We start from the raw sequence: 26,885 nt of genomic DNA on the forward strand, positions 1-26,885 counted from the left end.
AGGTGTGCATATGTGTGTGAATGTGCATGTGTATTACTGTGTGAGTGGGAGTGTATGTATAAGTGTGCATGTGTGTGACTGTGCATGTGCATGTATATTACTGTGTGGCAGGTAGTGTGTGTATAAGTTTGCATGTGTTTGACTGCATGTGTGTGCATTACTGTGTGTGTGGGAGTGTGTGTATAAGTGTGCATGTGCATGGTTGTGCATGTGCGTGTGTATTACTGTGTGCCTGTAAGTGTGTGTATGAGTGCATGTGTGTGACCTTGCATATGTGTGCATTACTGTGTGCATGGGAGTGTGTGTAAGTGTGCACGTGTGTGCTATGCATGTGAGTGTGCACAAATGCATGAGGTTCTACATGTATGCATATGAGTGTGTCAGTATGCAGGCACATGCATGTGGGTGTGAGTGCATACACGTGTGTGAGGCTCCTCAGCCGTGGGTGGGTGGGTGGGGGAGTCCAGGGTGTGGGGAGAAGAAGTTCCCAAACCATCACGTTCCTCTGCCCCCAGCCGTGGTGACTGTAGATCCCTCAAGCGCTTTGCCTCAGTTCTCAGCCATGTGCTTTGTATAGAGTTGAGTTCTGTATTGTACAACCTGCCTTATTAAAATATATATTGTGCTTCTATGAATCTTTAATGTGAAGCACTCAGTGAGGAGTCCATAATCCCTTCAATTGAGCTATTTAAAGGAGGCCATTGGGGAGATGAACACTTTCCACAGAGGCTGCAGTGAGGAGGGGCTGCTGGGGGTGGGGATGGAAGGTTCCCACAGATGAGGGAGGAAGTTCCCACAGATAGGGGGAGGAGGCTCCCACAGACAGACAGCAGGTTTCCACAGACTGGGAGGAAGCTTCCATTGACAGAAGGAGGAGGTTCCCACAGCTGGAAGAAGGTTCCTGCAGTTAGGGAGGAGACTTTCACAGACAGAGGGAGGAGGTCCCCTCAAAGAGGGAGGAGGCTCCCACAGACAGGGAGAAGTTTCTTACAGACAGAGAGGAGGCTCCCACCAACAGGGAGGAAGCTTCCATAGACAGAGGGAGGAGGTTCCCATAGACAGGGAGAAGATTCTTAAAGACAAAGAGGAGGCTTTTACAGGGAGGAGGCTTCCACAGGGAAGAAGCTTCCATAGACAGAGGGAGGAGGTTCCCACAGATAGGCAGAAAGCTTCCATAGACAGGAGGTTCCTGTAGCCAGAGGGCTGTGGTTCCCACAGGACCATAGAAAGTACATGGTTAAGAGCCGTCAAGAGTCTGATTCCAGTTTAGCTCTTGGAGGGAGGTTGACTCTAAAAAGGGAGAGGATCCTTGTATTTTACTGGCATCTGGTCAAGCTGGCAGGAAGATGAGGATGGCCTGGTAGGTGTGACGCACTAGGACTAGAGGGTCTCTTCTTGGAGCCAAAGGCCAATGTCTTTTCTGACTCAAGCTATAGATGGCTGCAAGCCCTGCCAGAAGGCTCTCCCCCATTGGCTGCCCATGGCGCACACAACTCCATTCTTCTTTCAGGTCATATTGCCTGGACTGAGCGGCATGTGCTAAAACCTGTTTGTCAGTTGTCAGCTGAGAAGACACTTGGGTCCCCTCTCAAGAATTCAACTTGGAGATGTAGAGACAGGAGTTGGTGGTGCCAGGCACTCGGGCTGAGAGTTCCTGTCCAGTTGGGGCTGAGTTGGTGTCTTGACAACTTAATTTATTTGAATTATTGCATGGCAAGTGGGAGGTTGGTGGGCAGACACATACAGTGGAGGAAGCCAGTCTGAAGGAGGAGGATAAAGCAGATTGCAAAGAAAAGTGGAGGTCAAGGAACAGAGACAGAGAAAGAACAGGATAAAGATTTCCTTCTTCTCTTACCTGGAGTGGGTTTGAATGATTTCAAGGCCCTCCCAGTGCTGAGCCCCTGGGTCTTGTGTGCCGAGTCCTTGCCAAGGCAGGCATGGGATGGACGTCCTCCTACTGGATCCTCCCCAAGGCCCTGTGCTGTGGTTCCAATTACAATTGAGGAGACAGAGGCTCTGATTGATGACCAGTACCTGGGGGTTCACACTGGAAGAACACAGAGGCAAGACTGAAACTGTTCTCCCAGAGCCCCCTCCCCTGTAGTCACACTGGTTAGTGACACCCTATCCCACCTTGGAATCCTAGGACTTGCTGTCCCTTTGCTGTGACTCTTTTTCCTGACATCCATGTGGCTGGCTGTTTCTGAACCTTTAGCCCTCAGCTTAGTGTCACCTTGAGGAACTCTCCTGGTCACACTGCCTGCAGGACCTGTCCCCCATTATCTCATAGTGGAGCCCTCAGGGGTGCTGTCACCATTATTTATGCATGGGTTAGTTTTTGTCCTCATTGCATTTATCACAATTTGTTACTTTCTTATTTGTGCAATGGTTTGATAATTTGTGCCTTTCTTCTCATATCTACTGTAAGCTCTGTGAAGACAGGAAATGGCCTGTATTTTCCCCATGAAATGTCCATGCCTTGCTTGGCACTTGGCATATAGATGGTGTTCAGTAAATGCTTGTTTGAAGGCCTGGTGGCCTCCCTATTTAACTATAAAGAAATGGAATCACGGAAAGAGTAAGAAATTGCCCAGGTCTCTGCAAAGACAAGTAGCCATGGCTGGGGTTGAACCAGTTAGATCCAACTCAAGTCTATACTCTTCCTTAACTCTCATGCTGGGAAATTCTCCATGTTCGATTACTCCTTTGTGAAACGTGCCTTTCCACTGGGCTGGAAGCTGTGGCAGAAAAGGCAGCTTCCTGCCAACCTGAGCAGTGGGCTTGTGCCTGCCATTCTGTCATTCTCTGACATGAGCCACTGTACAGGGAACCAACGGGGTCAGGACAACTGGCTTTAAGACCCAGTGCTGCCCTAATTTGCCCTGGAAACTTAGGTAGATCAGTTTCCTATGTGTGTCTTACCTCCCTGTGTGATGGTTGATTTTATGTGTCAACTTGGAAGGGGTTTTTGGATGAGATAAACATTTGATTGACTGATTGATTGATTGGGATTGGGATAAACATTTATATAGGTGAACTTTCAGTAAACCAGATAGCTCTCCATAATGTGGGTGGGTCTCACCCCATCAGTTAAAGGCCTGACTAGTACAAAACGACTGGCCTCTGTGATCAAGGGGGAATTCCCCAGCGGACAGCCTTTGACTTCATCTACACCGTTGGCTCCTGGGTCTTGCTGGCTCACACTACAGATCTGGACTTGTGATCCTCCTTAATTGTGTAAGGTAATTCCTTTGTCTGTCTATCTATCTATCTATTTATCTATTTTTCTTTCTATCATCTATCTATTTATCATCTATTTTCTATATCCTATCAGCTGAGTTTCTCTAGAGAACACTGCCAGCCACGGGACTGAGGTTGCAGGATATCCTGTGCTGACTTCAGATAGAGATACTGTGCAGGGGGTATCGAGGAGCTTGGTGTGTGTCAGTCTCCTCATGCCCTACCCCTTCCCCTGCCAGATTTCACTGTCATAGCTATCAAGCTTCCTTGTTGCCTCCAAACAGGCAGGTTGGAGTTCCTGGGGGTAATGGGAGGGAGGGATATCAAGGTTTGAAAGGCTTTGCCTTTCAATGAGGACACTGCTGGCCATATGCACTCCGAGAGGGGGTTGGGGGTTGCTTATACTCTCGGAGGCAAGAGGCCAGGCACTGGTGTGGGGAGTGAGGGGTGGGAAGGGTTGCGGCGGTGGAAGGAGAGAGCTCTCAGTGTCTGGACATGGAGGGAGGATCTGACCTCCCTGTCGCTGCCGCCCAAAGCCAGAGGGGCGCACTGTGGCCACTCCAGGGCTCTGACTCCCTGAACGTTGGCTCAGCCATGGTGCAGGAGGCCCCTGAGAGGGGGCTGGAAGGCTGTCCTGCTGTGTGTGCCTCCCCCGAAGCTGCTCTAGCACACGCAATTATAAGACAGTGGGCAGATGACAGAGTTAGTTAATGTAACAAGCCCTTTAAGCATTTAGCCACATTCGAGTGTTTAATCAGCTGTGTAAAGTGCAATATCTATCTTTCAATTTTATGCCATTAGGGGAGACAAGATTTTGATTAGGTACTTAATCTGTGCACGGAAAAAACAGGCCCACAGCAAGCCCGTGATGGGGAGGGAAGGGGACATTGGGCGCGGGATTCGATAAAGGGGAAAGACAGAAATTTAACATAAAAGAGAATTAGTGCGGCTCCTTTCAATTTAGTGCCCAGGCTTTATGGCCTAATCAATTAGAGGCCTGGCCAGGGCTGCTGGGAAGCCGCTCGGCTGGGCTGGAGGCTCGGCCATATTAATTCCCTTCATTATGTGGGGGTCAGGCGGAGGGCTTTGCGGGGGTCCTGCAAGGAGTGGGTCACTTCTCGGGCATCAGTTCAGGCAGCAGGGAAGAGATAGAAGGGTGCCAGTCTAGATAGGAGTGGTTCTGGGGGCCATGGGGAGGCTGGGCTACCACGGGGGTGGGTCTAGGTGGCCCCTTGGAGGGTGTCAGTCCACAGAGCAGTGGAGAGCAGTGGCTTAGCCCTCCGGGTCTAGAGTAAGAGAGGCCTGGGTTTGCACGCTGGCTTTGACCTACTGGCTGTGTGATCTTGGCACATTGCAATTTCCTATAGAACCGCAGCTAAGGCTACCCCAAAATGTGGCCACCAAGAGAAAAAGAGAAAGTGGTCTGCAAAGAACTTGGCGTAGTGTGTGGCATTGAGTGGAGGTACAATAGCTGTTGTTATCACAATTATTATCTTTATTTCTGATCTTCTATGTGTCGCTGAAGGTCAATTATGATAGAGGCACTCACTTTAACCGTCTCTCTACATTTATTCAGTGCTTACTCTGGGCACCGGGCATCGAGCTAGGTGCTGTCTCTGCTATGATCAGTCATTTCTTTAGGCTGATGCTGTTACATGCAGAAGGGGGAAACTGAGGCACAGTGAGATTAAATAGTTTGCCCAATGTCACACAGTATTGGAGGCTCCAGAATCAGCTCTTAGGCCTTCCCTGGCATGGGGGGGAAGGGGGTCATCCCCTGCCCCATGGCAGAGTGATGTGGTGCTGAAGTCCGTGGAGGCGGAGGTCACTGGGAGAAAGCTGTCATCTCTAGACGTTCTCAGAGGACTCTGGATCTCAATAAATCACATTCTGGTTCCTGAGGAAACTCTAGAAATGTACCCAAGGCTGGGCCAGTGGTCTTCCCAGAAGACTCAGGAAAGGAGTTGCTATCCTATAGGTTTTCTGAGAGGTGAAGAGATGGGGGGAAAGATGGAAATGAGCACCTGGCTTCTCCTTTTTGTCCCACTGCATCCCCAGATGTCTGAGCAGGAGCCGAGGGCCTAGAGAACCCAGCTTGAAACTGCCGGTGCTGACAGGGAGCTACCTATGTGGTCTGGTGAGGTTCTCTAGTTCTCTAGAGGTTCTCTAGAGGGTTATGGAAGGAAGGCTCTTGGAGAAGCAGGGACCATTGGGACCAACAGATGTGTTCACTGAAGGGAGTGTTCTTCTTCAACAGATATGGGGGGAGGAGAGGGAGCAAGCCAAGACTTATTGGACCCTTGGTGGCTGACTTCTTACTTCACAGCTATGGGACTTTGGGTATGTTAGTCAATCTTTCTCTGCTAGTTTTCTCAGCTGTAGGCCGGGGGTGATCACAGTTCCGGCCTCACAGGCTGGCTGTGAGCATTGGGAGGTACCGAGAACTATACAGAACTATATGACCAGGTATTTGATAAATATTAGCCATTATTGCCTCTGGCTGTTCTCTTGGCACTTTCTACCAGGTCCAGGCCCAGTCCTGGGGACTCTCTGAGCTCAGTCTCATGGAATCCCTGTGGCTTTGGTGTGGATTGCTGGTACAGCACACAGGGAAGAAGTTTAAATTCAGTGAGATTAAGTGACTTGTCTGAGGTCATAGAGCTGTTAGACAATAGGGATGAGACCATTCTTTGACTTCCCGTGGCTTCTAAAGGCCCTTCTGGAACACAGTGCTGTGTTGACAGGCAAATGGCATGGCCAAGTGAATCTAAATTCCAGCAGGATGTTAGGGAAGTAAGTTCACTCAATATATATTTGTTGAGCACCTATTATGTGCCATGCACAACAAGCCCCGTGAAGGCGGGAATTGCATCTGTGGTGAGCACTCCTACTGTGTAATCCCATAACATATGTTTAACATACATTTATGTACCGAAGGAATGAGTGAACAAATGAATGTTCCTGAGCCAGATCCTTAGTATCCTTGAGGGGAAAGTGGAGAAATGTGAGGGATATGATCCTCCTGTTAGATGAAATCATCATCATCTGAGTGGGAAGCAACGTAATAGAGGGGAAAGAAAGGACAAACTCCGGGTTGGAACTTTCATTCCGAGTTGCTTTCATTCACCATAGTATACTAGGTGATCAGCAAATGTAGGTCAAATGACTAAATAAATGGCCAGATGAGTGACAGAGATGGCCTTGCTGTCCTGTGATGGATGGACGCAGATGGACAGGACAGGGTCTACTGTGTGACAATGACAGGCCTTCCAAAGCTCTCATCAAGGGGTAGTGACAGCTTGAGTCTTCCAGAATAAAATTTTGGGTAAAAATGACAGCCCTTGTGCTTTGGTCCTGAGAGCCAGTTACTCAAACACAAGGCTGATAGAGAAAGACAATATGCCTTGGACTCTTTTAATGTTATTGTCATTTGGAACACAGGTCAGCACCATTTTTTTGGTAAAATGCCACATTTGTAAAATGTGACAAACATTAGTTTTGGAGGACCCCACAGTTTTTGTTGCAACTACTCAACGGCATCACTATAAAGTAAAAGTAGTTGTAGACACCATGTAAGCAAATGAGCGTGGCCATGTTTCAATAAAACTTTATTTATAAAAAGCATCAGCCCATGGATGTGGTCAGTTTCTATTTCAGAAGGCATATCCCTGGGAAGTAATCTTTCTGTGTGCAGGTTCACGTTCATTTTATGAATGTCGATTCTCAGGAACTGTTATCCCTATTTTATAGAGGAGAAGCCTGAGTTGTAGGCAGGCAGAGAGTCTGCGATAGAGCTGGTCTGGGCAGGCAGTTGTTCCAGACATGGCAAAAAATATCGGCTACTGCTTATGGAACACTTCTTAGATGTTGCACACTTACTATGCATCATTCCGTGAAGCATTCTCAGCAACCCGGGGATGTAGCGCCTATGATGTTTTGCCCACTGGACTACTTGAATAAACTGAGGCTCAAGGAGGTTAAGTGACTCACTTATGGTCACCTGCCTAATGACTTAACACTTATTTATTTAAGAAGACTTACTGAGCATCTACTCTCTCCTAGACACTTTCATGCGGCTGGGCATACAGTGGACCCCTGTGCATCCTGTGCTTACGTTGTACTCGGGGAAGGTAGATGATAAACGTGCTCAGGGAATAAACAATATAGGATGCCAGAAGGGGATAAGGGCCTGTTGGTCAGGACAGGTTCAAAGCAACAAACTTCATGACTTAAAACAAGGTTCAGTAAACCATGGGCCGTGGTCCAAATCCGGCCCGTCTCGGGTTCAGTCAGGCCCCCCTGTACCTGCCTACTTTTCTGCTACACTTGCAGGGCCAAGCAGTGGCAACAGAAACCATCTGGCTCTCAAAGCCCCAAAAGCTATGTGACTCTTTTTTAAAACCAACCAAGGTTTGTCGCTAGCTCGGGCTTTGTGTCCTTGCAGGTTGGCCCGGAAGAAGCTGCTCATCCGTCATTCCAGGACCCAGGTCTGTGGGCTGCCCACCATCTTGACTGTTTGTAAGGAAGAGAAGGATTCTGAAGAGTCTCCTGTGGATGGTGACAGGTCTGACCCAGAAGTGACATGTGTCATTTCTGCTTAGAATTTATCGGCCCCGCCCACTGGAAGGGCCCCAGCTTGGCTGCAGGCTGGGGTGATGGAGAGGGCCAGAGCCACTTGGTGAGCTGCTGTGATGACCCCAAGCACTCTGGGAAATGAGCAGTCAGGGTAAGTTGCTGGGGATGCGAGGGCCTTTGTACTTTGTACCTAATGCAACCAGGGAGGGTATGGAGAAGAGCTCAGCTGGGGTTCGAGCTCTGTTCACATTGAAAGAATGCCCTCTCAACCTCTCTGCTATGCTCCTGCACTCATAGAAAGTAGGTGCTGGGAAGGTCACTGCATGGTCAAATAAGGGGAGATTCTCCCCTGTGAACTCCTGCCAGGGGTCCCACCAGCTCTGTCCCCAGTGCCCTTACTCCAGCCTGGCATTTGTGCCTCTCCCAGGTCACACTCCACAGCGGTCACAGCCAGACAGACTTGCTGGCCAGCCCTGGAAGAGATGGGCCGGGGAGGAGGGTGCAAGGCCTGTTCTGTGAGGCTGTGACTTCACGAGGCACTACATTAACGTTATTAATAACCCTCTCAGCCTTTATTGAAAAGATGCTCTCTGCGTCTGAATTTGCCACTATGGCAACCCATTTATTAAGGCTGTAAGAGCTGGAGTTGCTTCAGACCATATTTATTGCCATGATTTGCTGAGGGAAGGCTCTGGTCCCAGGGCTGGGGCAACTGGAGGAGAGTTTGTGTTGTTGCTTGCAGGGAAGGCCTGGGCTCACCTCGCCAGGTCAGTGAGAGATGTACTTTCTGTCTCTTCCACTTAGGTTATATTCAAATTGCATGTGCGGAGTTTGGGGCTGACTGTAGTGATGACCCTTTCCCTGTGTGTGCAGAGTGCTAACCAGTGCACCTGCTGTCCTCCCCAGGAGGATCCCAGTGGGGCAGGTGAGGCACGCATCCTTGGCCTTAATGCATACGTGAAGACAGTAAGTAGGACTCAGAGTAGCCATCAGAGTCACCAGGGTCACATAGCTAGTGGCCAAGTGGGCCATCGTGGTGGCCCCAGGGGCCCTGGGCTTGTTTTTCTATAAAAATCTGAACGAGTGCTCTTGGCTCTGTCTTTCTCTCTTGAGCATCAGAAAACAAAACAGCATGCGGTGATAGCACCACCGCCACCACACCCTAACTCACTAAGCACGGAGCTAAGAGATTGATTCAAAGAGTCATTAAGCTCTTTGAATCCTCACCACGTTCCCGTCTTGGTATTAGTACTGCCTTCATGTTGTAGGTGCACTGAGGTGACTTGTCTGAAGTCACACAGCAGGTCAGTGGCGGAGCTGGGACTCGCGGCCACTCTGTCTGATTGCAGAGTGCGTGTTCCTGTCCCTGATGCCACACCAGCTCCTTTCTTCCCTTTGCCCCATTTTCAGGGGCTGGAGGAGTGGCAAGCCCATGCACATGGATCCCTTCTTCTCCAGTAACTGTTCCTTTGGGCCCAGGCTTTGCGTGTCTCTGACCCCTTCCTCTGGGATCTTCTCAACAGTACACTTGGCCAACTGGCTGGGATTTGGATTCGTCTGCTAGGGCTGCAGAACCAAGTACCACAGAACGGGGACAGAAACTCGTTTTTATCACAGCTCTGGAGGCTGGAAGTCCTAGATCAAGGTGTTGGCAGGGTTGGTTTCTTCTGGGGTCTCTCTCCTTGGGTGCAGGTAGCCACCTTCTCTTCATATCTTCACGTGCTCCTCCCTTTGTGTGTATCTCTCCTAACTTCCCCTTCTTATGAGGATGCTGTTGTATGGGATTAGGACTAATGATCTCATTTATCCTATTAAAGACTTAATCAAGTCTTTAAAGACCCTCTCAACAGAGACAGTCACGCTCTGAGGAACTGGGGATGAGGATTTTGACATAGGAATTTTGAGCAAACACAATTCGGCTCCTACCAGGATTCAAGCAAGGTCAATTTCCTGGTCCCTGAAGTTCTCTGGGGTCAGCCTAGGTCACTGGAGTGGCTCTGTAATGGAGGTATCACCAGGAATGGGCTTCTGTTGTCACTGAGGATGACCTATTGCCAAGACTCCCCTGCTGGAGTGCACTTTAGGACCACCCTTTCAGGCACGCTCCGGTGGCCCAGATCCCCAAGGCCTGGAGCTTTTGCTCCCATGGTGGCTGCTTCCTTCACAGCCATCCTGCTGTTGTCCATTTCAGATGAGCTGGAATCTTCCAGCCTTAGAAGCCTGCTCGTCCCATAGCACATGGTTTTGCTTTTCATCTCCTTCAGCCCTTCCCATGACTAACTATATCCTTCCTTCTGTCCATCTGTATTTTTTTTCCTTCCGATTTCCTTCTCTCTTTCTCTCCCTTCTTCTCTTTTCCTTGCTCCTCCTTGTCTGTATGCCTGCTCCATGCTGGACACAGCGGGGCTGCTGGGAAGACACCAAATGTCTGTGGCAAACGTCGATGCCAAGTGGGCGCCTCTTTGAGGTAGACCCTGTCCTCATGCATATTTCCCAGTGACAGTGTCTCACAGAGCTATAGTACAGCGATCCATTGAAACCAGGAAACTGACATTGGTATGTTACTATCAGCTACACTACAGACCTTATTTGCTTTCCACCAACTGACATACCCGTGTCTGTATGTTGTGTGTAGTTCCAAATTAATGACTTTAAGTTTTGGAAGGTGTAAGACAGAAGAGTTTAGGAAACACTGCCGCCAAACTAGCCTCCTCCATCCAAGTACACAAGAGTTTCTGGGATGGAGGGAAAATTAGGGAGAAATCCTCAGAGTTAGAGGTGAACACTTTGCTCCAAACAGGACAGCATAAAGCACATGGAAAGCTGTCACGGGGAATATGAACAGACATTCGAATGAACGAGAAAGAGCTGCTAGCATTGCTTCGATTTTGCAATCGAGCTAACAGGACTGTTCAGCGCCCTGATGCATGCCAGCAGCAAGCAGGCTGAGGGAGCCAGGCGTCCTTCCCACCTTCTCCCCCCCGACTCTGCCTGCTGCTCTTGGCCTCTCTGTCTCCTACTCCTGGGGCTCTTAGGACAATAAGTACAAACCCATAAAGCTCCCTTCAGTGCATCTTGCTTACCCGCTCTTATCAGAACAGAGGAGAACTGAAAGGGCTTTCAAAAGAGCCATCTGTTAGTTTTCATAAAGACATTATCTGCTTCCCATCACAGGGCTTTTGCTGTCTCTGACATGTGTCTGCCCTCCCTCCACTGTCTGCGAGAGCAGGAGCGCACTCTCCACTCCGTCTGCGCCTGGCTGCTGGAGGTGGGTTGCAGACAGAGTATTTATCTAAAAGTGAAGAGATCTGACTTATAAGCAAGCCCAATATTAAATGTATAAATAATGCATCCTGTGGCATTATTTATAATGCAATAACATCCCTATAATGTAATAAAAGTATGCAGGTTCCCAGCACTTTTCTTAACCCCTTCGTGTCTTGGAGGATGCCGCAGGTTGACTAGCCCCTGAGTCCTCCGGGACTTTGGAATGGGGTGCTATCTAGCAAGCCCTGTCTGCCACCCAGCTTCTGCCCAGCTGAGTCTTGGGACAACCCCCAGAAGGAGAAGGTTGGCCCCGTGGAGTAGTGATTTTCAAACTTTGCTGTGAGTCTGAGTGCAGGTTTCCCATCTTTAATCTACTGATCTGGAATCTTAAAGCACCGGGAGGGGGAATTTGTATGCTTAACCAGCTCTCTGGTAGATTCTAAGACAGGTAAATGAGCGCTTTTGGGTTAGCCCTGACTTGGAGCAGGATAGACCATTAAGCTTCCCAGCTCATCGCTCTGGGACTCAGAGTCATGTCAGCCTTTGAGGACTGTGGCGCTGGCCTTGTGCCTTGGTTCCAGGTCTTGTTTACCTGTCCAGCAGCCATGTCCTTCCTTCCACTGGCTGCCAGCTGTATGTCTGGGCCCTTATGACCTCCTTGGTACCATCTGGCACCTACCTGATCATCTGAGTATAACTGGCTCCTGTATCTCCTCATTTATCCAATGGCAGAAAATTCTGGTTAGACCACCAGAGACCAGTGATTGCTTGGTTGCTTGGGCTGGGTGCTTTGCAAATTCCTGGTCTCCAGCCTGTCCTGGGCTCTCCATGCTGCCCAGAAACCTGCCTCTCTGTCTCTCTCCTTTTCTCCCAAGTGTCCATGTCCTTGGTATCTGTCTTTCAGATGTCCAATCTCTTCTTCTTCTTTTTTTTTTTTTTAAGATTTTTATTTATTTATTTGACAGACAGATCACAAGTAGGCAGAGAGGCAGGCAGAGAGAGAGAGGATGAAGCAGGCTCCCCACTGAGCAGAGAGCCCAACTCGGGGCTCAATCCCAGGCCCTTGGGATCATGACCTGAGCCGAAGGCAGAGGCTTTAACCCACTGAGCCACCCAGGTGCCCCTGTCCAATCTCTTCTTCACCATGAACAGGCAACCTCATATACTGGGTCACTGAAAGACCAATTGCAATCGAGTCAGAGGAAGGATGTGCTGTGAACTTCCTGCCTGCCCACCTGTGAGCGTAGCTCTGCCTGCAGCCATGTGTCTTCCTGCCCTAGTAGAAGAGGTTGACTGCCTCCAACATGAGACTGATCCTCCCATTTATGCTCTTGGAAACCCCAGGTTTCCCAGGTAACCCTCTCCATCAACTTGTCTCTGAATCTCTGAACGTTTTTCCTACTGATTTTCCAGCAGCTCCTAAACAGGTTCAGCATCTTTCGGCCATCCACCCTCACTTTGTCCAGTGCTGCTTCTAGCTCCTACCCTGTCTTCTTCCCCATGTCAACCATATTTCCTAATAATTGTGCTGTGCCTACAGGGACTCTTGTCAGAAGAGTGACAATACATAGTAAATGTGCTAACTTGCTTAGTACTAGTAATCCTTGCAATAACCCGGGGATACATTAATACTGGGTGAGTCGACAGCTAATTAAAGCAGAGGGAAATTGGGTAATGTGTCCAGAGGCACACAGTACTGTGGGATCTGGTCTCAGGCTTACTTCGGAGCATCTACCCTTGCTGACACTGTTCCTGCCCCCGCAGTGACTCCTCCGCAATTTGGTCCCTTCTCCCAGGTCAGCTTGACCTCTGTTTTGTTATATCCAGTGGAAATTTTGGGACTTGATTTCACCTGGCAGAGTGCCAGATGGCATTGACCTCTGTGTGCAGTTTTGGAAATTCCCATTTTTCTTGATTCTTAGGGCCCCGCACTCTGTTCTCCTTTTACCTTTCGGGTCTCTTTTCAGTCACATTTTTAGGCTTCTTCTCTCTGGGCCCAAGACCTTCTAGTTTGGGGAATGCCCCAAATGTATATCCACCCTAAGCCTTGTCCCTGCTAGATCCCGAGAACCACCAAGTCTTGGTTCTGATCACTAGATAAGGTCTAGTCTATTGGCCTAATTCCTGAAACAGACATATTTCTCACTTAAGTGATTATTTGCCCACGTCTGTCCCTCCCTTCCTCCTTCCCCACTTAGTCAATGGCTACCACCCAGTGGTTCATCCAATTCCCTAGCTGAAACTCACATGGCATTTTGGTCTTTCTTTCTCTTTCCTGCATTATCTAACCAGTCTCTGGTCTCTTAATCTTACCTGCTAAATTGCCCCACTATTTCCTCAACTCTGTCCACTTCACACACAGCTCCTGAGACCATCTCAGTCTGTGTGCTCCTGTCACCTCCTCTCCATGTCCCTACAACTGATTCCTAACTGGCCTCCTGACTTGAATCTTGTGGCCTCTGATACATCTTTTCATTTAAAAAAATTATGAACTATTTAACATAGAAAATGACAGACAATGACAGAACACACATCCATTTATCTACCACTGAGATTTAACAAACATTAGTATTTTGCCATATTTGGATGAATTTGATGGAAGATAAGATGTTACAATACAGTTAAAGAAGTGGGCACCCCGTTCTTTTCTCCTCCACCTCCTAACCCAGAGTTAATCATCCAACTGAAGTTGGTGTAGATTCTTTTCATGTTTTAAAAATTGACTTGTATAATCTGTATCTACCAGTGGCATAGTGTTTTGAATATTAAAATTTATATAAATCATATCATATAATGTTGAAAAGTTTTAATGAACATCATATCTTTGAGATGTATCAATGTTGATACACAGAGGTCTAAGTCCTCTGTTTGCTCTTCTTTTTAAAAATTTTTTTATTACATTATGTTAGTCACCATACAGTGCATCATTCGTTTTTGATGTAGTGTTCCGTGATCCATTGTTTGTGTATAACACCCAGTGCTCCACGCAATTTGTGTCCTCCTTAATACCCATCACTGGGCTGACCCATCCCCTGCAACCCCTTCCTCTCTAAAACTCTCAGTTTGATTCCCAGAGTCCATGGTCTCTCATGGTTCATCTCCACCTCTGATTTCCCCCCCTTCATTTTTCCCTTCCTTCTCCTAATGTCCTCCAGGCCATTCCTCATGTCCCACAAATAAGTGAAATCTTCTACACGGAACTGTAGCTATATTCTGTCCTTTCCTTGTTCATTTCTCTGAATTTGGTTGTGTCCAGGGTTTCACTATTATAAAAAGTGCTGCAGGGGTGCCTGCGTGGCTCAGTGGGTTAAGCCTCTGCCTTCGGCTTGGGTCATGATCTCAGGGTCCTGGGATGAAGCCCCGCATTGGGCTCTCTGCTCAGCGGGGAGCCTGCTTCCCCCTCTCTCTCTGCCTGCCTCTCTGCCTACTTGTGATCTCTCTCTGTCAAATAAATAAATAAATAAATAAAATCTTTAAAAAAAAAAAGTGCTGCAAAGAGTCTCTATATTTACGGGTCCCTGCATGTTGTGTTTTTTTCTCCTCTGCAAGATGCAGATCTACAATGGGAATAGCTGAGCCTTCTGGGGTAAGCATCTTTACCAGATACCGGCAGATTTTTTTCACAATGGTTATATCAACTTATACTTCCTCCAAGAGTTTATCAGAATTTTCATTTCCTCACATCCTTGCTGCAAACTCATAAATACTTAAAATATGAAGAGTGAGAAGTGGTGCCTCATTGTTTTAATTTGTATTTCCCTGATTGCTAGCGATTTTGAGAATTGTTCACATTTGTCATTGGTGTTTTTTGTAAATTGCTGGTTCCTATCCTCGCACATTTTTACATTGTTTGTATTGTTTGAATGACTTTTAAAATTAATTTTAGGAGTTCGTAAACATTCCAGAAACCAATCCGTTGTTGGCTATGTGCTTCCCTTTTACTTTGTTTATGGTATCGTATGTTTTTCCAACGATTTACATTTTAATATAGAACACTCTCCATCTTTCTTATTTTGGTTTGCGCTTTTTCATCTTGTTTGAAAAATCTCATTCTCAGGATGTTATAAAGGTATTTTTGCTATATTTTCTTCTGAAAGTTTGAGTTTTTATTTTTTTTACACTTAAGTTCTTCAATTTATTTGAAATTCATGTGTGTAAGTGGCATGCTGTGCAATTAAATTTTATTTTCCTTTTCATATAGAGAGCCAGTTGTACAGAGCCGCGTTACAGGTTAGAGCACTTCTCCACTGATCTGTGATGTCAGTGCAGTTCTAAACCCGCTTCCTTTATGTGGGGGTAAGCTTCAGGACTTTATCTTTGATGTGTTCATCCCTCCACCAGCACTGTATTTTTTAGTTGCTACGGCTTTGTAATTACTGTTTTTAAAAGTTGAGATCATAATGAACACACCATAAAGTTCATCTTTTCAAAGTGTACTATTTGGTATCTTTTGTATATTCACAGATTTGTGCATCCATCAACAATCAATTTTAAGGAATTTTTTTTTAATCACCCTGGAAAAAACCCTTCTACTCTGTAAGTTATCACCTCCACATTCCACATCCCATCCAGCTCCCTTCCCACCCAGCCCTCGGCCGACACTAATCTACTTTCTGTTTATAGATTTACCTATTCTAGATATTTCATACATATGATGTAATGTTTTCAGGATTCATCCACTGCTTTTTGTGAGTAACATTCTATGGTATGGATATACCACAATTTATTTATCCATTTATTAGTCGATGGGCATTTGGGTTTTTTCACTTTTTGGCTATTATGGATAATGATATTACAAATGTTTGTGTACTATTTACATTTTTGAGTGAATGCATGTTTTAAATACTCTTGACTGTATACCTAAGAGTGGAATTGCTGGGTCATATGGTATTCTATGTTTAACTTTTTTTTTTTTTTAAGATTTTATTTATTTATTTGTCAGAGAGAGAGAGGGAGAGAGAGCGAGCACAGGCAGACAGAATGGCAGGCAGAGGCAGAGGGAGAAGCAGGCTCCCTGATGAGCAAGGAGCCCGATGTGGGACTCGATCCTAGGACGCTGGGATCATGACCTGAGCCGAAGGCAGCTGCTTAACCAACTGAGCCACCCAGGCGTCCCTATGTTTAACTTTTTGAGGAACAACAACATTATTTTTTAAATTGGCTGCACCATTTTACATTCCCTCCAGTAACATATGAGGATTTCAACTTTTCCACATCCTTATCAGTGCCCATGAATTTTCCTTTTCTTGATTATAGCCACCCTAGCAGGTGAGAAGTGATCGCTCACTGTGGTTTGGATTTGCATTTCTATGATGACTAATGAGGTTGAGTATTTTTTCACAGGCTTATTGGCTATTGTGTTTCTTCAGAGAAACCTGACTTCAAATGCTTTACTCATTTAAAAGCTGAGTCTTTTTATTATTGAGTTGTAAGAATAATTGCTATCTATATCTAGTAGGAGAAATTATTCCTTCCATCCTCATTCTCTTCCTTCTTTTCTTCCTTGTTCTTCAAAATTATTATGGCTATTCTTTGCTCTTTACTCATCTTTATGAATTTGGGATCAACTCATTGTATGTCACTATTTATGTTGGCAGATTTTTCACTGAATTTAGAAATTGATTGTTTCTGGAGAGAATTGCCAACAGGTTATTGTCTTCCTATCTATGAACATGGTATATCTCTCCATTTGTTCAGATCTCCTTTTTGTCATATTTGGACAGGCTTCAGCTGCAGTCCCTTATGGAGAAAGTCCCTGCTGTTCACTTATGCACATGACCTTGCAAAACCCTCAGTGTTGGGTCCATTTAGCAAGACTTTCATTTTCCTTACACTATTTTGACAACTACTTTTCCTTCTCATGTGTTCTTTGATAGCTTCCTGTCCAGATTTTAGATCTTTAGGAAACTCCAAGAACTCTTAGACTCCTGAGCTGGGGAGAAGTGGAAAGGCAGTATCATCTTCTCTCTAGATGTCCCAGATTTTCAGGAAAAAGCCTGGGTTGGAGCTTAGGATAGAGAAATTGATGGGTTAAAACTTGCCTTCAAAATGTCTTGGCATGCCTTGAAGGAGGCTAACCTATAAACAAATAATTATATCATTTTCAGATAAGTAACCATTTGGGTGATGGTGAGAGACATTGCCTCCTGAAAGTTGAACACTGCTTCTGAGTTATAGGGAGGGACATAAAGTTATCGTGAAGAAAATCTCTGGGAAGAGGGATAAGAGTGTACCACTTTGTTAGGAAGATCTCAAGTGAAGGGGTAACCAGTGGCTTTGGAAAATGTTGCAAGCAGAAATTTGTGGTTTCACTAAGTCCATACTTCTGAGTATCTGAAATTAGAAAGCTATGAGGTAGGGGATGGACAAATATTCTCATAGGGCTGTGGAGCATCAGAAGGAGCAGAGTGGTTTGACTTTCCAGGTCCCACATGAGAACTGTGGTTGAATAAGATAGACAGGCAGATGTCAGTTGGGTAGGAAGGGCACAAAGGCAAAACAAAAATAGGATGGTGGTGGGGAGCAGAACTCGGACTTGTGATGGGGAACTAGAATGCGTGATGGAGACTGAGAGCCTCTTCTGACCCATCATCCTCAGATGGATGTGCGTTGGGCATGATGACTGCCATGATGGCATCCTGCTTGCCACCAAGAAGGCTGCTTCTGGTGCCTTCTTTTTCTTAGAGTTGTTTTGCCTTTTGGTCCCTAGGTGGTGCACCTGAGTTCATGCTGCTCCACTCAGAAAAGAGCAGGATTAATTAATAGAACTGGGGGTTATCTGGGCCTGTGTGTGGTTCAGTCAGTTAAGTGTCTGCCTTCAGCTCTGGTCACGATCCCAGGACCCTGGGATCGAGCCCCGTGCCAGCTCCCTGCTCAGTGGGGAGCCTCCTTCTCCCTCTCCCTGTGCCTGCTGCTCTGCCTACTTGTTCTATCTCTGTCAAATAAATAAATAAAATATATATTAAAAAAAACAAAAACAACTGGAAGTTATCAAAAAGCAGTGGTGCAGTGGTCCTGAAAGAGGAGAAGGACATCCTCAGAATACAGAATGCAGAGCTCAAGCTAGTGTTTAATCATAATAAAACCCCTAAATCCCAGAGGAGTGAAGCAGGTCCTATCAGCTACAGTGATAATAGGGAGGGTTGATAATACAATGATAATAGAGAGGGTAAGGACATTAAGTTGTCACTCAGCACATATTAACTGAAAGTCTACTAGAAAGTGTTCTAGGTGCTGGGTATGCCCAGAACAGTCAACAGAGCAGAGCCCCTGCCAGCAGTCTAGTTGGAGAGATAGGCAGCAAACCAATAAACATGTTTGGGTGCAAAGTGCAGAGGAAGACAAAGAGAGGCTGTAGGGGTTGGGGTTTGCAAGAGTGAGCAAAAGCCCACCGTGCAGAGCCAGCCAGTAGGGCTGGGATAGAAAGAATGACCTGCTCAACCAGATGGACCAGTTGGGGGGGGGGGCAGTGTGGGCAGCTGCCCCAGGGCTGTCAGAGGAGGGGTGGGGGGCCCACATCAGCTTGGAGTCAGTGGAGATGGAGGGAGAGAGGTAGGCTTCACTGAATTTGGTGACTGATTGAACATAGGTGTGGGTACAAACGGAAGTCAACATCCCTGGCCTGGCCCCTGGTCTGGGTGACCATTCACATAGCCTGAGATGGCTCCCTGAGCCCCAAGCAGGCATCCTCCTGACTCCAAAGTCATTTTTATTATTTTCCAGCGTGCAGAGTACCCAGAACTGAACTAATAAAGAGCAGCAGTTCTGCTTTAATGAGCAGAAAAGAGTAATTTGTAATTAGCATATACATTATTTGTACCTAACGAGTGCTTTCCAAAGTCCTTGTGGGGGTTGTTTGTCTTCCTAAGTATTTAAAACCCCCTCCTCCCAACCATCTTGTTTATGCTGTTTATTTGTACTGTTCCTAAAAATACACGCGAGGACACATACGCAGATTTGCACTCCCATTCACCTGCAGCCACGTGTCGACGGTTGGCAACCAGAGGGGCACCCACAGGACCGTGCGGCCACTGCGTTCACTTCTTCATAAGCGCAACCCGACACTCGTGTGTCAACGCAGGCGCACAACCTCACGTCTGCGTGTAAGTGTGTGCCTGCACATATCTATACGTGGACCTTTCCTGGTCACATGCCCAGGAAGTATGTATGCCCAGCCCATGTGCACTCGCATAGGAAGAACAAAAGAGGAAACATGCATCCATCAGTGTCCTGGTACACGCATGGGGATGCGTACACGCATGCACAGGCACTCACCCCCAGGCTGCCAGGGGCCAGGGATTCCTCTCTTCAAGTAGTGATGACGTCAGGCCTTTATCATTTTGGCCTTGTGCAAAGAGTTGAGGTTCTGAGGCTCTGCCCTCTTGCTCACAGCGCCTTGCCTTGTACAGGCGGATGAGGTACCATTAAGTAATGCGACCTCCCAGTTAGGTTCCTGGCTACCTGGGCTCATGAAAGGTCTGGGGAAGACAGGTCTGACACACACCATACCTACAGACCTGCACAGGGAGGTCAGAGGTGGACTTATGCCTCCTGGGGCCAGGGCTCGGCTCGGGCAGTCAGCCCGAGGTAAGTAACTCCACATTTTCTGCTCCCTCCCGCCCAGCAAAAACTGCACAGTGGTAAGGAAGAACACCAACAAATCTGTCCTAAACACTGATCGTGCCGTGGGATTTCACCCACGTTGACACATAGACTCCTTTGACCAGAAATATTGAGGTCAGCCTTATTATCCTTGTTTCGCAGTCACCGACCCAGGAGCTCAAAGGAACACCAGTATTTGCGCAAGGCCCTCCACAGGAAGGCTTGAGCCTAGATGAGTCTCTTGCAGGATTTGATCTCTGCTTCTCCTCAGCAAAGCACCCCCTGCCTTGCCAGCCCTGCCCCTCCCCGCACAGGGGAGGCTGGAGCAGGTAGGAGGGGATGACAGAGCTGCCCAAGGTTCTTGGTGCCTCTGACCTCCCACCAGGCATTCCCTGGAAGTCTGAAGAACAAAGAGGAGGTACTCTGTTCACCCATGGGCCAGAGACAGTCCTTCCTGGAGAAAACACAACTCATTTTTTCTGACCTTGATGTTTGATTTTGGTGGGGTTCCAGCAAGGCAGCAGGTCAGGTCTTCCTTTGTCGGAAGATCGCAGGGGTTGGTCCCTGATGTCAGGGTCTGTCCTGGGTGCCAAGTTGCTAAGATCAGGTATATTGGGTCTGCAAAAACTCAACACTGAGATACTATCCCAAGTGAAAAGGGAAAGCACCAAACTTTTTTTATGTTAGAAAATGCCACATTCCTTAAAAGTTGCTAAGTTGTGTGGCCGGTTACCTGCCAGTCTTTGGCCTCTTATCCTGGGGCAGGCTCCGTGCTGGGACCTGGGTGCCCGCTCTGCTGATGAAGGCCCCGAACCCCTTTCGGCTCACATCATTGGGAACATTCTAAAGAAAAAACAAGTACAAACGTTCTTACTGCTATTCTGTCATTTGAGCTTTAAAATACCTTACAACGGAAGTAAAAATACTACAGTAAACAGTGACAACAGCTGGTTTATTGAACAGCTACTCTCAGCCGGTCCCACGATGGCCTCAATGTGCTCAATGTTCCACAAGCAACGGTCTATTCACTTCTCACTGGGAGTCTTTCAAGTTCTGGTCCGAGAACGGGCTATCATGGCTCTGGTTTTCCTGCTGAGAAATGAAGGATCAGTGCGGTGATGTGACCAGAGCAACATCTGCAGGTCCAGGCCTGCTGACTCTTAGGACCGATCTCCTGTCCCTGCCAGGATGGACAGAGTCGGGTTCGGGTGCCAGGAAACATGTGCCTCTGTGCCCTAAAGCTGACACAGCAATGCTTTCCAACCCAGTCATCTGGGTGTGTTGACTTCCAGCCAGGGACTAGGAAAGGGGGCCATGCTGGTCCTGTATGTTTAATAGTTTGCCAATTTCTGGGGCATTACACCCTGGTCAATTTCAGCTACCTCCTGGAGAGCAGGAGGAGCGGGGAGAAGGATATTTAACAATTGCATGTTTAATGCCTGGCTCTCTGGCTCCAGCCCATTGTGGAGCCCAAGGTCCCAGCAATTAACCTTTTGCTGCTTCTGGGCTCAAAGACGGCCAGGCCGTGGGAACAGAGCACCAGAAAGATATTTCAAGGTATTCTCCATTGCCTCAGCCTGGATGGGGCTGATGGTGTTTAACTTCTTCCTTTGCCTCCCTCAGGGAGAAAACAAAGAGTGGATCCCAGAAAGGCGGGGGCCTCTAATCTCTCAATAAAAGCCTTTGAAAGGAGGGGAAGGTGGCTAGGTCTGCCACAGAGAGCTGGCAAGCCCAGGTCTCCAGGGACCAGGGCCAGGGGTTCCGTGCGCGACGATTGGAGCAGTGCTGGCTGGCTGGGAGGAAACGGCTGGCGGAAGGCCTCCCGGACCCTCTATCCTGTCTCTGTCACTCCCACACAGATTAACGAGCCCCAGGATGCCCTTGGTGTTGGGCAGCCATGCTCGGGGCCTCCCCAAAATAGACAGGACGCCGGGTGCCTCTCGCCACTGTCCCAGCTATTGTCTTTATGAGCCTGGTAGGTTCAGGGATCATATCCTAACACTTCCTCTTCATGCTTAATCACTATCCTGATGGATAGCCACTCACACAGAGAGCCTGGGGGGTGTTGAGGGCAATGCAAACTCTGGGCAGCCAGGCCTCTGTCGTGTGCATCTGAGGGGAGCCGGTATGGCTGTGGCTGCATCTGGAAAGGGGCAAATGGGGCCTGTTAGCCTTAAAAAATAGAAGTCATTTTGCCAGCAAAAAGGGGTTTATTTGGGAATAGCAGAGAATTACAACTGGGGACGTGCGAGCTATGGCAAAAACCACAGGCAAGTCCGACAAAGGAGAGGAACATTATTTTATGGAGAAGAAGGAGGAAGTTGGGAGGGGTTATTTGAAGGAGAAAGTCCTGTGGAGAAAAGCAGTTCGGGGTGATGATGGTTTCTGACTGGCTGAGTTGCAGGGGTGGGCGATTTCCTATAGGGATTCAGTTACACCTTTCCCTGGTGGGACCCGTCCTTGAGGATTCTTTCCTGTTGAATCTCTTCTGTTGGGGTCTGTAACTGATCATTCTTCCTGTGATTGATAAAGAGTGGAGTGGCTGCCCCTTCCGGCCTCCCTTCTCGCCTTCCTAGTCCGCTTTAATAACGTCTCCCTTTATTATTTTTCACAGACCATCATGGAGATTCTTTTTGGCCTAGGCTGACTGAGGGGAGCATCTGGATCCAGTTGGTTCCATGGGGTGGGGGCGGAGCGTGGGCCAGAGTCAGCCACTAGGGGGCAGGCCCTGACAGCAGGTGGACCAGGCTCACCCCCATCAAAGCTCAAAATGACTGGAAGGACAGCCACACAAAGTGTCCTGCTCTGGGTCTTGTCAGCTCCAGAGAGAGCCAAGGCCCAGGGAAGTCTGGGGGGGTGAGTACACTGGAGATAGGCAGCCATTGGTAGATTGCCTTTGTCTTCCCTGTCTGCAGTAATGGGATGTTGATGGGCTGCATCAGCGTCTGGACAGAGATGGGAAGTGGCTTCCCCATGCTGTGGAAGGGGTCAGGGGCAGGAAGAAAATCAGAGACAGAGAAGGACAGGTCTGGGTCAGAGTCAGCAGCTGGAAGCTTCAGGCACGAGACACGAGACAAATGGGGGCACCCTGGCTGGAGGGTATAGAAGCCCCGAGGGCCTTTTGTGGTTGTGTCCTCTTGGGCCTGCCTGGCCAGGCGTGCTTAGCTCTTTTCCAGTTTCTCCGAAGAAGTCCCTGTCCTCCCTGTTCTTAGCCTTGGTAGTTTGTGAGCCCTCTGAGCCAGCTACCTGTCCAGTATAAAGCTTTCCAAAGAGGTGCGAGTGGACTGAGGCTTGGCGTTCATACCGAGGAGAGAAGACCGCGGAGCCCAGACACAGTAGGAAGTCTGAAAGAGCCAGGGGCCTATGGCTGTCTGTCCTGCCCACCCATCCCTCTGTCCATCGTTCATCGATCTGTTCTGCATCCATCTATGAATCTATTCACTCAGTATATGTCGTAGACCAGGCCTTCTTCTAGGTTCTGAGAATACAGCTGTGAACATGACAGAGAAAGCCTCTGGGGGGCGTCTGGGGGGCTCAGTGGGTTAAAGCCTCTGCCTTCGGCTCAGGTCATGATCTCAGGGTCCTGGGATCGAGCCCCGCATTGGGCTCTCTGCTCAGCAGGGAGCCTGCTTCCTCCTCTCTCTCTGCCTGCCTCTCTGCCTACTTGTGATCTCTGTCTGTCAAATAAATAAATAAAATCTTTAAAAAGAAAGAAAGAAAGAAAGAAAGCCTCTGGCCTCATGGGAAACGGCATTTGAATGGCAGTGTCCCAGAGAGAAGCCAAATCACTAATTGTGGCATAAGGATAGGAACAGGTTGGTCTTCTCTTAAACTCTCAGGGCAGCAAGTGCCCCTCACCTCCCGCCCTGATATAGGCAGACGTTTACGATATATGCAGACGTAGCTGAACACCTGCATACCTGTGCACACTCACAATGCCTTCCCTTGGACACCAGCACGGCCAGAGTCACAGCGCGTGTACCCATTCGCACTTGAATGCATAGCTATCTAAATACTTGTGCACACGTGCACACAAATTCTCACATGCACACATCTGTGGGCACATGAGGACTTGCACATGTTTGCATAGGGTATGCACAGGGTTGACCACACACAGGTGCACACTCGTGTGCCCACTCACCCAGGCACACTGGCATGTAGGCACATAAGTACATGCAAATGTGCACACTTGGGCCAGTTGGGATCTGTAGACACAACACATGTGCCCATGTGTACACCCATCCAGGCCTAGAGGTCACAGGCCTGTGAGCAGACACACAGGTGCACGTGCATGTCAACGTCCCCTCTGATTTTGACCTTTTCCCCAAAGCCCCCCACACCCTACCATTTTCCCAGCCTATCCTGGGGAATTACCCATATCTCTGACAAGAGAATGGGTTACTAATGCAGCCACAGAGCTGTTTTGACACTTTTGACGAATAACATTCAATACTATTAATTGGAACAATTGCTTTTCATTTAACTAAATCACGGGAATTGCTAAACTAAATTGAAACGGAATGTAATTTTGCCGCGCGCTGCTTTAATATGGGCCTCTAAATGTCTTCTCCCTGAAGGATTAGTAACTTAATCACCCACCAGTGATAACTGCTTCCCAGGCTCAGCTGGGAGGCTTCGTGCTCAGCAGCAGCCTGGCTGGGAACGGGCCGGGCGCCCGTGGCAGCTCCTCCCGCCCTGGGCTTCCTGTCCTGCATTATTCATGGCGAAGAACATGGCTTCCTCCCTTCTCTGATTCCAGCAGGACCCTCAGAGATCAGCTCCATCATCCCTGGACTCTGTCCCTCTGTCTGTGATCTGGCCCGGGGGTCTGTCATCTTGGGAGTCTGAATGTGGGCTTCTCGGAGCCTGGAGGAAATTCTTTGTCCCCAGAACACTGGCCCTGGAATCCTGGGGTCCTCTGGACTCCAGGGGCAGCCTGGAGCCCGGCCTCGCTCTGAGATAGGTTGACACGGGGCCCAGTCCACTCCGTGGGAGAGCAGGAAAGGCCCCAGCCCGGCGGTCTCCTGGAAGGTGACTAACTATCCCGGTTCGCTTGAGAGAGAGGGATTTTTAAGACATGAAACTCTCAGTGCCGAGATGGGACAGTCCCCAGCAAATGGGGGCAGCTGGTCACCCTAGCTATGGGGCTATCTGTGCTTCCAGTCTGAAGTCTTCCTACTGAGTGCTTACTGTATGCTACGAGCATGACATACATGATCTCATTTCATTTTTGAAACCACTTTATGGGGATAAATTCTGTTAACATACTCGTTTAGAAATGAAAAAGCCGAGACTCCGTTTTTGTAGCCTTCTCTAAGATCTCGCAGGTGTAAACTTAACACCAATGGTAATAACTGCTGGTATTTATAGGAGTTTTCTCCATGATAAGCCCCTGTGGCTAAGAGCTCAACATGCATGTCCCCAGCAACCTTGAAGATAGGCCTCATTTCTATCATTCCCATTTTATAGATAAGAAAACTGAGGCTCAACAGGAGTCAAGGTGATTGCTGGCCAGTGCCAGAGCTGTGCTTCTAGATGCAGGACTGTGTTCCCCCCCAATGCCCACTGTATTGGCTTATCTTTCAGGCCATCTGGGGGCCTCCTAGTTTCTTCTACCTTAGACCATCTGGGGAGACCCCCCCAGATGGCTTCTGGAGTTGAGGCCCCCAGCATATTGTCAATGACTTAAGTGTGGCATCCTATAGGCTCAACTCCTGCCTGTGGGTATCCAAACTAGACGTGGGCACTCCCTGGATGAAGGTTTCTAGAACTGCCACTGCTTTCCACATCCAGTGACATGGAGGCTCCCATTGGGTCCTGGAGTGGATTCTACTCATGGCTATGGGTTCTTGAGTTCTTTTAGCCCGTCTCCTCGCCCACCCTGCTGAGCTTAGGTGGCACCAGCCACCTCGTAGGCCTCTGGACCCACCTCTGCATTCCCTCCCTCTCCCCTGCCCCGAGGTTGCTGGACATTTCTAAATGTGTCTCTTGAGTTGTCACTCCAAAATGCATGCTTAAAGAGGAAGGTGCCCATTTCAGGAGGGAATAACATTCCCAAGCCCCAATGAAGAGCTAGACACTGTACCAGGCAACTGGTATCTGTTCTCATTGAATCCCACAGCATCGCGGGGCTGTCATTATTCCCATTTCATAGTTCAGAGAACCGAGGCACTGGAGTGAAGGCATTGCCCAAGTTCTTGCACTGGGTTGATGGCAGGCTGAGCTTTCGGAATCAGGCTGTTTGATTCCATACACCTGATTCTCTCTCTGGGCCGGGACTACCCTTCTTTGGCGTGTGGCTTTTGCGAGTTCCAGCTTTCTCTGGGTCCCTGGAGAGGCAGGGTGGCAACGCTCTCAGGATCTGTGCACACATGCATGCGGGCAGGGAGCTCCAGGGGGTCCTGTGGCTCATGAGACCTTGGGCTGAGATCTGTTCACCTTCCTATGTAACATGGGGGTGCACGCCGTCCCCCCTTTGCAGCCCTGTTGGCTGGTTGCAGGAGGAGCTGGGCTCAGGGCCTGGCTCAGAGCAGAGGCTTAATAAATGGTGGCTACCATGATTATTTTATTCTTTCTGACGGTTCGGAAGGAGGTTCTCCAGAGTTCAACTGTACCGACTGTCAAGCCTTGCTTCCCTGTGCATTTTACGCTGCCCGTGCCCTTGAGTTTCCCATTAACTTAATAGGACTGGACATAAAGGAGCCAGTTGTTCATGGGATCCCAGAGTCAATCAACAATCTACCCTTCACTGCTCCCATTCACTGAAATCAATATGTATTGATTGAACACCCAGGCCGTGTGGGGCCCGGAGGCCGCCCTTGATGTGGTTTCATCCTCCCGCTGAGCCAGGAGGAGGAGCCATGAGAGCGTTTCTCCTAAGTGTGGCCCCTCACCAGCAGCCCCAGCGGTGTCTGGGAACATGGGATAAAACACTAATCCTTGCAAATTCCAAGCCCTACTGAATCAGAAGGCAGGATGCAGGCACTGGGGTTTAATGAGTATTCCAGATCATTCTAAGGCACACTAAGGTTTGGGAAACATTGTTCTCAAGACCAGAACACAGCTGTTTTCTGAGAGGGACTGGTTGTGGGATCTGGGGGAGAAGATGGAAGCCAGTGGGTGGGACCTCTGGGGAGTGGGGGGTGGGTGCCTTGACCCATGAACTGCTTTCCCTCTCAGTCCTGGGCCGAGGAGAGGAACCG

The 26,885-nt window shown here is 48.4% G+C and overlaps 1 long non-coding RNA gene across 2 annotated transcripts in view; it reads left to right on the forward strand.

Annotated features, from left to right (window-relative positions):
- Positions 1 to 7,695: 7,695 nt before the first annotated feature.
- Positions 7,696 to 26,885, forward strand: part of LOC125109609 (uncharacterized) — a 35,072-nt gene continuing 15,882 nt past the window's right edge. The window contains exons 1-3 of one of the 2 annotated variants that reach the window (XR_007130299.1): positions 7,696 to 7,966; positions 8,620 to 8,740; positions 15,547 to 15,618. This is a non-coding gene — a long non-coding RNA (uncharacterized LOC125109609). Of the gene's footprint in view, positions 7,967 to 8,619; positions 8,741 to 10,994; positions 11,084 to 15,283; positions 15,379 to 15,546; positions 15,619 to 26,885 lie in introns of those variants that run through there. The other variant, XR_007130300.1, reaches the window with a different exon arrangement.

The sequence above is a fragment of the Lutra lutra genome, chromosome 9, assembly GCF_902655055.1.
Source record: "Lutra lutra chromosome 9, mLutLut1.2, whole genome shotgun sequence".
NCBI classification, from domain to species: domain Eukaryota; kingdom Metazoa; phylum Chordata; class Mammalia; order Carnivora; family Mustelidae; genus Lutra; species Lutra lutra.